Source organism: Phaseolus vulgaris, chromosome 6, assembly GCF_051622355.1.
Source record: "Phaseolus vulgaris cultivar YP4 chromosome 6, ASM5162235v1, whole genome shotgun sequence".
In the NCBI taxonomy this organism is placed as follows: Eukaryota; Viridiplantae; Streptophyta; class Magnoliopsida; order Fabales; family Fabaceae; genus Phaseolus; species Phaseolus vulgaris.
This window is the reverse complement of record NC_143503.1, coordinates 4,981,538-4,993,879: the sequence shown is the minus strand read 5'-3', so window position 1 is coordinate 4,993,879 and position 12,342 is coordinate 4,981,538.

Sequence of the window (12,342 nt, the reverse complement as noted above, 5' to 3'; positions counted from 1 at the left end):
TGTCTCCGATAATGTTGGGCATGTTGACAAATTTTGTATATCGTATAAAAAATTTCAAAACATCATCCACTAACTAAAGACTCATTCAATTTGTAATACTTGATCAATTATGTGTTGATTTTTGTTAAACAATTTCTATTCAATCCTTGCAGCTTTTACTGATGCTTGTTGAGAGTTGTCTCATATGGTTCAGGAGAAGAAATTTATGTTATCAAACTTAGATTGTCTACCTCCTTAAATTGTGTACTCGATTTAGTATTGAGAACATCTTTATCAAAAGTTGAAGGAACTTATTTTTCTTGCTGAACAAGTAGGGTCAATCCATATGGGTTACTCTAGGAATTTCTTTAGATCTTTTAAACAAAAGAGGGAGAAGACTCCTTAAGCATTTTGAAGTTCAAGACAAGAAGGCGAGGACATCTCATATCTAATTGAATCTTGTACTTAATGACCAACGACATCTCCATGGATGTAACTTACATATGATTCCTCAGAAGTTGCTGAATCATTATACTTACAATTTTTCACAAATCCATGATATCTAATAGTATCTTTTCTTTTCAAAGCAACTCTTCCAACATTGGATCCTCTTGGAAGATTTTTTTAATCCTTCTTTAGTGAAACTTTAGCATTTGAATGCGTGGTAACTCTAGAGTCTCTACAACTATCTCTTATCGCAACGTTGATACTCTCCAGAGGTATAAACATTTCAATTTGTATCGAGAGAATCGGCCACATGGTCATCTAACACATGAGCAAAATACATTTCATACATTTCTCCTCTTCAGTATTCTAAGAGATGTAGATGTCTTTTCCCTCTTAAGCATATATAAAAAGTTTCTTCTCTATTCATGTTTGTCTCTAGTAACTGATGGATCATCTAATCATTCATTCTTGATAAGGGAAACAACATATATGATTTACTAAGGTTTTATGGATGTTATACATTGCTTTTCCTATTCTCTTCAACAACCTTCCATACTTGTATGTTTTTGTACAAGTGTGCCAGTTGCACAATAAACATATTTCCTCATAAGATAAAAATAGTTGGGAACCCTTTTGCAGTTGATTGCTTTAGGGATGTTCGCCTGATCAATGATCTTCTATTTACCCAAAACCATAGAGACAATGTTTTTCTCCTATACCATAGTTGTAGAATATCTTGACCAATATGAGTATATGGTTTGAGTTTTAAGAGCCCTCAGATGTAACGTTCAAGATTCAAAAATCAAAAACATATTTTAACAATTTATTTCAAAGCATGCTAATGTTTCATATTGGACAACGATATTAAAAAGATTGTAGCACATATTTTTCTTTCAAACGTGAAAGACTAAGAACTTCTGAAAAGAGGACAGTCTTGATCCAAATGCTCAAATAATTTTTAATCAAATATTCAAACAGAGCATAATCAGGTATTCATGAAACAAATACTCACTAATCAAGCATGTAAGAAATTTGACTTAAAAACAAAATGAGAGTTGTGATCTTTTCCCGATACATTAAATTTTAACTAACTATCATTATTACCATCTACAAATTTCTTGTTACTTAAGTGCATATGTAACTTGGATCGTCTAATGCATAATATACACTATTAGAATAACAAACTTAATAGGTTGTATGGGTGGGCATAACCTTCATTTGCTCTAAGCATAAACTCATATATTATTCCTTTCGCCCAAACATAATATAACAATAACATATTGTACTGTAAGCAAATGCGGAATAAAGCAAGTAGATAACAAAGTTGCGTAGATATTAAATCAAGCTACTTCCTTTTATTATTGTTCTTTTAAGATTTTTACAATTTAGACAAATCATATTAGAGCAGTCTCTCATTCTCCCTGAAGTTCTTTTCTATGAGTTTCTTCCCCAAGTTATGTTTTCCTTGATATCTTCATTTTCTAAGTTAAGTTATTTTCTTCTTTTTACTTTCTCCACTTTTGTCATTGCAAAAAGCGTTAATGCAAGAAGATCAAGGAAATTTTTGGACAAGGTTGTAGATTGAGAATAGTAGATTTGTAAAGTCTGGGAAGGGTTTTGTAAAGGGAATCACTCAGACAAGAATTTAATCTCAAGATAGGGGAGATCATGTCAAAGGTTTCTTTCTAAAAAGGGTTGAGATTTCAGATGGAAATCTAAGGTATTTTTCTTAATGTTTTTCTTAAACTAGAAGATGTAAGGGTTTATGTTAAGGTGAGATGCTTATGTTAGAATATGTTGCCTCAAACAAGAGGGGGGTGAATTGTTTATGAAAGATTTTCGAAAACTTTGAAGGTATAATGAAAGTCAATGAAGAATCACAAAGAAAGAAACTAAGGAAAGCAATGCACAAAGTTGTTTGAGTTGATTTCCAAAAAATCAACCGATTGTTTTTGCGATTCAACCAGTTGTTTTTATCAGCAGTTAATAAAAACAACTTAAAACATATATATGTGAGATCAGGGAAAGAGAGAGTCATACAAACAGATTTATACTGGTTCACTCTTACACCAAGAGCTACATCCAATTTCCAGAAACCACTGGGTAATCCACTATGCAATCAAAATTAGATTACAAACACCACACACCAAAGTAGTGACCCTGAACCCCTCAAGAAACACACTACCTTTGGCAAACCACACCAAGAGTGTTGATCTTGAACACCTCAAGAACACATAACACTCTTTGGCAACACAACACTAGAAATACAATAATCAATGAATAAGGGAATAGAATACACCTAGGTATTACAAAACTTAACGTTTCATAATTACAACCCAATCCTATTATTCCACACACTTAAGAATGATCCAAAGCTCTTTCAAATCTTGGAAAAACTGTTTTTGATAAACTCTTTTTCTTACTCCAAGATTAGGAGCATAAAACCACCTTTATATAGACCAACCAAGTGATAAAAAACAGTTAATAAAGGAGCCAAGGTAGTTAGAATCATTTAAACATATTAAAACCACTTAACAAAATTTTGTTAAGGTTTTCAGAAAAACAATTGATTGTTTTGTCAAAACAATCGGTTGAATTGACTTGACAGCAAAGTCAAGCTTTTCAAAACCTTTTCAAAAACTACTAAGGTAAAACAACCTGTTGTTTCGAAATTTCAACCTGTTGAAATTTCAACAGCATTTTAGAAAACTCATCTTTTCAAAAGGTTAAAGATTCAAATGAACTTGGATCATCTCAAGGAGTGAATTAACAAGTTTCAAACAACTAAACAACACACACCCAACAAGGTCTTCAAGCTTTCCTCTTGGTTTGGAGACATCAAAGCATCTTGTTCAACAATCTCCCCCTACTTGATGAAGACAAATCCCTGGTTTGTTTGTGTTGTTGTTTATGAATATGAAAGGTCCTGCAAAACATAATTTGTGAATATACAAAGCAAGTATACTAGCAGGATACCAAGGCACACAAAACCAATTTTCTGCATAAGCCTTTAAGCAAAAAAACCAGTCAAATAACTATAAAAATCAGTACCAAAATTAGACTTGTGTGCAGCAAAACTATGGTGAATAAGAACATGCCAACAACAGAATTTAAACCATGATAAAACCAGATAACACTAGAGTGTAGCAGCAACAATACGACACATAAAACCACACCATTCTCCCCCTATTTGTCTTCACAAATAGAATGAAAGAAGGGATAAAAACAGAATAACATGTTTGCATCAGTGTTTTCCAGCATTGAAAACCAGCATATAGGAGTAACATAATAAACCAGAAAACCAGTGTGTGTAGCAGCACCATTGCAGCAACAAATCTTTGATACCATATCAGAATTGCAGCAAAATCTATGGTGTATCAGAGCTATGACAACAGCAGGATCAAAGTACCATAGACCCCAGAAATTTTAGCAAGGAGACCACAGTTTCTCCCTCTATCTTTTCTTCATCTAGCAATTCAAGTTGGTCAAATGATTGCTCAAGAGGTGGATTTGGTAGAAATATTCATTCTTCTGTTAATTGCAAACCTTCCAGACGTTCCAAAGATACATTCATAAATATTCATCAACCCCATGACCACCAATGTGGTTGCCATTCATAAAAAGCTTTGAATTTCAAGGAAAACAAAGAATATATCTCTTTATCATCTAATTCAGAGGCACAAAGAATACATATTTGACTCATAATGGGTTATGAAAGAAAAGAAACAACTGTAATCATGCATAAGAAATCATAACAACTTTATTCAAATGTGTCAGAGGTAAAACAATCGTTTGTTTCGTGAAAACAATCAGTTGTTTTTCTGGGACAACAAGAAAATGTTATTTTTCAAAGCTATATCGGTATGGGCGAGACCGACACGTGGCCTCCCTGACCAAGACCCACTTGGCTGCCCGAGACCCGGTCTACCTAACCGAGACTAGGGGAATCTGGCCGAGTCCTGAGAGTCTTGGTCGAGGCGACCGAGACCTAAGAGACGTAGCCGAAGCCAGGTAAGCTTGGTCGAGACGAGTAGAACCACCACGGCCGGCCGACCGACCCAGACTACCGTTAACGCTCAAACCAAGGTCAGTGAAGTTAATCCGATATTAAGAATTAGGTAATACAACCCTAAGCGAGATCCACTCCGGTAATTGGCCCAATAAGGTAAGCCCATTAGAATAATATAAATAGCACACATCCCAAGGAGAAAGGTACATCATTTATTATTGTTCACCTACCAAAGTACTGATCCCCCGCTTTACTGACTTGAGCGTCGGAGTGCCTTCGCAGGTACCCCCATCATCCGGTGTTCACCCGAGACCGAGTGTCGAAGGAGAAGCAGGAGGACGAGAAGAACCCCAATTCACCACCCAACAACCTGACCGACCGAAGGAAGGAGAAGAAGACTTCAATAGTTCTATAGGTCCCATCTCCCTAGTAGGAACAATTGGCGCCCACCGTGGGGTCGAGAGAAACTAGCTGAAGGAAAAAAGTAGATTGTCTCAACCAGAAGCATGGAGAGAATGACTGAAGCCGACTAGACGATGCTGCTGCTGTCTCTCCAGAGAGAGGGAGGACCTTCTGTCATACCGACGAACGTTATCGGCAAGTCTTACACCTCTCCCCCAGCCCAGACATGCCCGAGGGGACGAGAGGCCGACCCCCTCCCCGAGAAACCAAGATGGACGACTAGTCATGCCTGATCAGGTCCGCCCGGACGACCGTGACAGCCGACTCGAGCCGCCGACATCCTTTTATCAACACCATCATCGAAGTCCCACTGCCTGAGAAGTGGAAGGGTTTCAACCGAGATCGATTTGACGGGTCTACCGACCCGGATGAGCATATGGACGCATACACCACCATATGAGTCTCTACACCTCGGATGACGCTGTGTTATGCCGAGTGTTTCCCACATCCTTGAAGGGAGCAGCCCTCAGTTGGTTCACCAAGCTCTCACCCAACTCCCTCAACAGCTTTGCCACACTCGTAACAAAGTTCGAGACCAGCCGGCCGCACCACCTAACCTCCATCGCCCTGGTAGGCATCCGCCAGGAGAAGGGAGAATCTGGAATCTGAGCCCGGACGTTGCCATGCACCACATGCTGATAGCCCTACGTCCAGGGCCCTGTCGACAACCTGTGCATGCAGCCGGCCAACAGCCTGGACGAGTTGAGGAAGAGAGCCGCTAAGTACATGCAGCTGGAAGAGCTCAGAGAGTTCCGTAACCAAGCTTGCGCCGATGCCAGTGGAGAGAAGAACAAAGAGGGGAAGGATCGCCATGGGCGGCCGAATCAAAGAAATGAATGACATCGAGACAATCAGGATTGGCCAATCCGGTTCTCGAGGTACACACCCCTGACGACCGAGAGGGGGAGGATTCTGGACGAGGCCTTCAGCGCCGAGTTAATCCCTCCCCCAAGGAAAGTGGCCAGCCCAAGCAATGCCGACCGAAGGAAGCAGTGTCGATACCACCAAAATACCGGACACTCGATTGAGGAGTGTCAGGCCCTAAAGGATAAGATCGAGGAACTTATCCAAGCTAGGCACCTCCGCCGATTCGTCAGGAACGACCGAGATCCACCCCGCCCGGTGGATCCACCTAGGCAGACGAGGTTACCACAATGCGGTCGAAATGACCGAGATAACAGAGACGACCGATAACTCGCAAGGGACGATCCCCCCGAAGGGACGACCCTCCCAGGGAGGCCGATAGAAGAGGTAACCGGGAGGTTATCAACACTATAACTGGTGGCTTCGCCGGGAGAGGAAGCACCAACAACGCCCGAAAGAAGCACCTGCGGGAGGTACACCAGGTAAACGCGGTGGCTTTTCGACCAAGGATGCCACCCATCACCTTCACGGACGAGGACTTTAAGGGCGTAGAATATCGTCAACAGGACGACTTGATGGTGATAACGGTCGATATAGATCGATTCACCATCCAAAAGACCCTCGTGGACCAAGGAAGTTCGGTAGACATCCTCTACTGGAAAACTTTCAAGGCCATGAGGATAGCCGAGGCCGAGATGATGTCCTACGACGATCACGTGGTAGGGTTCTCGGGTGAGAGGGTAGGTACCAAGGGTTACATTGAGTTGTACACCACCTTCGACGAGGGGAAGAACACTAGGACCATAAAAACCCGGTACCTAGTCATCGACGCTAACACCTCCTACAACATCCTCCTCAGTCGACCGTCCATCAACCGGCTGATGGCCATCATATCAACCCCTCACCTGACAATGAAATTCGCTTCAAGGACAAGGGACATTCTCACGGTCCACGTGGACTAGAAAGAAGCACGAGAGTGTTACGCCGAGAGCCTCCAGGTGGAACCCTTAAGGAACGACACCTCTCCCCTCAGGGTGAGAAAGTCCTCCCGAAAGGACCGCTCACCCAGGAAGTTCCGACCGAGGATAGTCGAGCCAATCGTGGCGTTGGTAGACCTCGATCCCCGGGCGACCGAGGATAGACTGGAGGCGACAGAAGAGATAAGGAGAGTACCCCTCCTTGATGAAGAGCACAACATCGCTGTAGGAACGGCCATGGCAGCTGCCGAGGCCGAGATCATGCACACCGCTCTGAAAAAGAATATGAACATGTTCGCTTGGACACCGGCTGACATGCCGGGGGTGAGCCCAGATGTCATCACCCATCGACTGTCGATATTCAAGGAAGCCCGCCTGATCTCCCAGAAGAAGAGGGACCTGGGCGACGAAAAACGCCTTGTGGCGAAGGAAGAGGCCGATAAGCTTCTGTCGGCCGGATTCATAAGGGAGACCCGGTACACGACTTGGCTGGCCAATGTCGTCATGGTCACCAAGTCGAACGGTAACTGGAGGATGTGCGTCGACTACAGAAACATCAACAGCGCATGTCCGAAGGATACCTTCCCCCTCCCAAACATTGACCGCCTGGTGGATGGGGCGGTCGACCATAAAATTTTAAGCTTCCTGGACGCTTACTTTGGCTATCACCAGATAAACTCACCCCAGGGACAAGGAGAAGACGATCTTCATGACGGTCGATGCCAACTACTATTACGAGGTCATGTCGTTCGGTCTCAAGAACGTGGGGGCGACCTACCAGCGCCTCATGGACAAAATCTTCAAAGGCCTAATCGGCCGAGCGGTAGAGGTATACGTGGACGACATAGTCGTGAAGTCCGACTCTTTCGAACAACATCTGAATGACCTGGACGAGGTCTTCAAGGCCCTCAGAGGGGTCAACATGAAGCTCAACTTCAAGAAGTGTACATTTGGGGTTGAGGGGGCGAAGTTTCTAGGCTTCATGCTCACCCACCGAGGCATAGAGGTCATCCCCGACAAATGTCAGGTCATACTCGACATGAGAAGTCCGAATAGCATCAAGGAGGTACAACAACTCCTAGGGCGCCTGACCGCCCTCTCCAGGTTCATCCCCCGATTGGCTGAGAGGACGAAACCGATAGTCTAGCTACTCCGAAAGGGCAAGAAGTTCGCCTGGGACGACTGATGTGAAGAAATCTTTAAATAGTTCAAGGATTTCCTCACATTCCCCGCTGTCATCCAGAAACCGAGACCCAACCACCCAATCCTAGTGTACGTGGCGGTCTCGGAGGAAGCAGTTAGCGCTGCCCTGGTGCAGGAGTCCGAGGGCGAGGAACGACCGGTGTACTTCATCATCCGGACCCTCCACTCGGCCAAGACCAGATAGCAGATGATAGAGAAGGTGGCTCTTGCCCTAGTCCTCACAGCAAGACGGATGCGCCCCTACTTCCAAAATCACTCAATAATTGTAAGGACCGACTATCCAATTTTTAAAATTTTATCTAAGCCGGACCTTGCAAGGAGAATGATAAGCTGGTCGGTCAAATTGTCCGAGTTCGACATACGTTATGAGCCGAGGGGCGCCATCAAATCTCAATGTTGTTAGAAAAGATGGCTTTAAACTATAGGGGGGTGAATTGTTTAAAGGGGTTTTCGCAAACTTTTCTCAGCTAGAATGAATTTATTTCAGAAACCAATTGATTCAGCAATTCAGTTAGCCAAAACAGCAAGCAAAACTGTAATACTAGAAAAAACAATCGGTTGTTTCTTCGAAACAATCGATTGTTTATACCAGCAAACAACAAACAAACTGAAATTAAAGAGATAGAGATAGAGAGATTGTACACAGTTGTTTATACTGTTTCACTCCAATCCAGAGCTACATCCAATCTTCTTAGAAACCCTGAGGAAATCCACTAAGCAACCACACCTTGATCACTTACACAACAACCAAGAGAATGACCTTGAAAACCTCAAGAAACACACTCTCCTTGGCCAACACTAAGATTGCTGATCTTGAACACCTCAAGAACACATAGCCAATCTCAGCAAAACACACAAAACGAATTGTTCAGCAGTTTACAAAGATTACACTTGTTACAGATGAATATCTGAAATCAATACAAGTAGAATCCTATTCCAGCACTTTGATCAATCTCTAAACTCTTAAGCAATCTCAGAACTCTTTGAAAAACTCTTAGTTGAAAAACTTTGTCTAAAGATTCTTGATACTTAAAAACAGTTTTTCTGAATGTAGTCAAAGATATAGTTTGTTATCAAATCTTAACAAACTCTTAATTGCTTTTAAAACTGATTGGTCAAAGCATTTAATGATTGGAGCGTATTCAATTAAAGCATTTAAAGCTCAGTCAAAGAAAACAGTTTTTCTGTTATGTTTTCAAAACAAACAATCGATTGTTTCCTCGAATCAATCGGTTGTTTTGTTACTTAACAGATTTCACCATTCAAAAACAGTTTTCAAACTTTCTCAAAACACCTAAGTGTAAACAATCGGTTGTTTCGACAAAACAATCGGTTGTTTCAACTTAGTTTGAAAAACTTTTTACTTTGTTAAAGATTGAGATGCTAATTGCTTTGAGATTTAATCTAAGGGTGGATTACAACATTAAACGACCCAGAACAAAGCTTTAAACCAGCACAACAACATCAAGCATAGCAGAGGCTTCAACATCCTTCAAAGGATTTGGATTCTTCAAAACATTGAACACCACTTGGTTCAACAAATGTCTGGCCGACTTCTCAGCAGAGCTGACACCGCTGCCCACCCTCTCGGGCGGGTGGACACTCTATGTGGACGACTCCTAAAAAAAACGACATGTGGAGCTGGAGTCGTCCTTGAAGGGCCGGAAGACCTCCTCTTGGAACTAGCACTCCAGTTCGGATTCCGGGCGACCAACAACTAGGCCGAGTACGAGGCCTTGCTCGCCGGACTGAACCTAGCCTACGACATGGGAGCACGCGAGGTCACATGCAAAAGCGACTCCCAGGTGATGGTTGGACAGATCAATGGACAGTTCGAAGTGAAGGAACCTCTGTTACAACGGTACTTCCACGCGGCTAAAAACAGCATCACCCGTTTCAGCAGAGCACCCTTGGAACACATACCGAGGCAGGACAACAAAAGGGTTGACATCCTGTCTAAGTTGTCGGTCACCAAGAAGAAGAGCCACCAGAGATAGTCATACAGATATGGCTGAGACACCCCAATGTGACCGAGACCGAGTGCCTGGCAACAGACAGGGATGAGGTCGAGGTCGACAACTGGATGACGCCCATCATCCAGTACCTAAGAGACGGCACATGCAAGCCGGACCAAGAAAAGGAGATGAAGCAACAATGCGCCCAATACACCATGATCAACGAAGACTTGTACCGGAGAGGGTACTCGACCCCCTGTTAAAATGCATCACCAACAAACGGACCGAGTACATTCTGACCGAGATCCACGAGTGGGTTTGCGGAAATCACGCTGGGGCGAGGACGATGGTCGCTAAGGTTCTGAGGGTCGGCTACTACTGGTCGACCGTCCAGGGCGACTGTGCCGAATACGTGAAGAAATGTGCCAAGTGCTAGGAGTTCGGCCCTCTCCACCACACAAAGCCGGAAGAGCTGCACAACATTACCTCCCCATGGTCGTTCGCCATTTGGGGAATGGACATTATCAGTCCCTTCTCGCCAGGGAAAGGGCAGACCAAGTTCTTCCTGGTGGGAGTCGACTACTTCACCAAGTGGATCGAGGTCGAACCCCTTGCATCCATCTCGGCAAAAAATTTGCAAAACTTCGTATGAAGGAGCATTGTTTGCCGATTTGGCGTCCCGCACACAATAATAACTGACAATGGCCGACAGTTTATTGACCGAGGCCTACAGTCCTTCTATGACGACCTGGGCATCAAGTCTGTCACGGCCTCCGTAGAACACCCGCAAACCAATGGGCAGGCTGAGGCCGCCAACAAGGTCATACTCAACGAACTGAAAAAGCGCTTGGGCAAGGCAAAAGGCCGATGGACCGAGGAGCTGATCGAGGTACTTTGGGCATACAGATGCACCCCCCAGACTACCACACAGGAGACACCCTACAGCCTGACATATGGGACCGAGGCCATGATCCCGGTCGAGGTGGCCGAGCCCACCATACGACGACAGATGTTCGACCTCACCCTAAACGAGGAAAGCCTAGCGGTCAACCTCAATTTGGGAGTCCAGACGGTACAACACAAAGGTCCGGCCGAGGAGTTTCTAGAAGGGCGACCTCGTCTGGAGAATGCGCAACAATGCGAGAAAAAATGAAAGGGAAATTCTCGTCCAACTGGGAAGGACCTTTCCAAATCCGAGAAGTCGAAAAGGGGGGAGCTTATCACTTAGAATGGCTTTCGGGCAAAATTGTACCCAGGACGTGGAATGCCACGCACCTCAAGTTCTACTACAGCTAAAATTAATAAAGTCACGCACTCTTTCCTCACCCTACCAGGGAGGTTTTAACGAGGCGTTTTCATCAAAGTACTGGCATTATTCTTCTGCAACCACTCGGCTCGGTCTGGATGAAGCCCTAACCGGCATACCTTACCGAGACCGACCCATTAGGTTTGGTCTGGATGAAGCCTTAACCGGCATACCCTGCCAACACCTCTCTCAGCTCAGTCTGGACGAAGCACTAACCGGCATACCTGCCGAGACTGACCCATCAGGTTTGGTCTGGATGAAGCCTTAACCAGCATACCCTGCCAACACCTCTCTCAGCTCTTTCTGGACGAAGCCCTAACCGGCATACCTGCTGAGACCGACTCATCAGGTTTGGTTTGGATGAAGGCTTAACCGGCATACCCAGCCAACACCTCTCTCGGCTCGGTCTGGATGAAGCCCTAACCGGCATACCCTGTCGAGATCGACTCATCAGGTTTGGTCTGGATGAAGCCTTAACCGGCATACCCTGCCAACACCTCTCTCGGCTCGGTCTGGATGAAGCCCTAACTGGCATACCCTGCCGAGACCGACCCATCAGGTTTGGTCTGGATGAAGCCTTAATCGGCATACCCTGCCAACACCTCTCTCGGCTCAGCTTGGTTGAAGCCTCAACCGGCACACCATGACCGAGACCAAGCGAAACACGCGCCAAATTCACCACGGCCGAGGCCATCCTCACTTAATCGATCACACATTTTCATTTAATGGCCGATTGCCCAATTCAACTTGTTCGTTCACACATTCGCATTTGATGGCTGATCGCCCAATTCAACTTGCTCGTTTACACATTCGCAATTTACGGCCGATCGCCCAATTCAACTTGCTCGTTCACACATTCGCATTTGAGGGCCGATCGCCCAATTTAACTTGCTCGATTAAGCATTCGCAATTAATGGTAGAGCGCCCAATTTTAACTCGTTCGATTAAGTGGCCGACCGCCCCTTCAATTAAAGACCGACTTGTTTAACTTGTGATTTTTTCATACATAACAAAACCATTACGAAAGAAAAGTTGGGCGATACATTAAAACAACAAAAGGAGGAAGCCACACCCCGGCCTCGGAGGAAACAAAAAAGCAAGAAAAGGCCACAACCCGGCCAAGGGCAACCTAATCTTGAA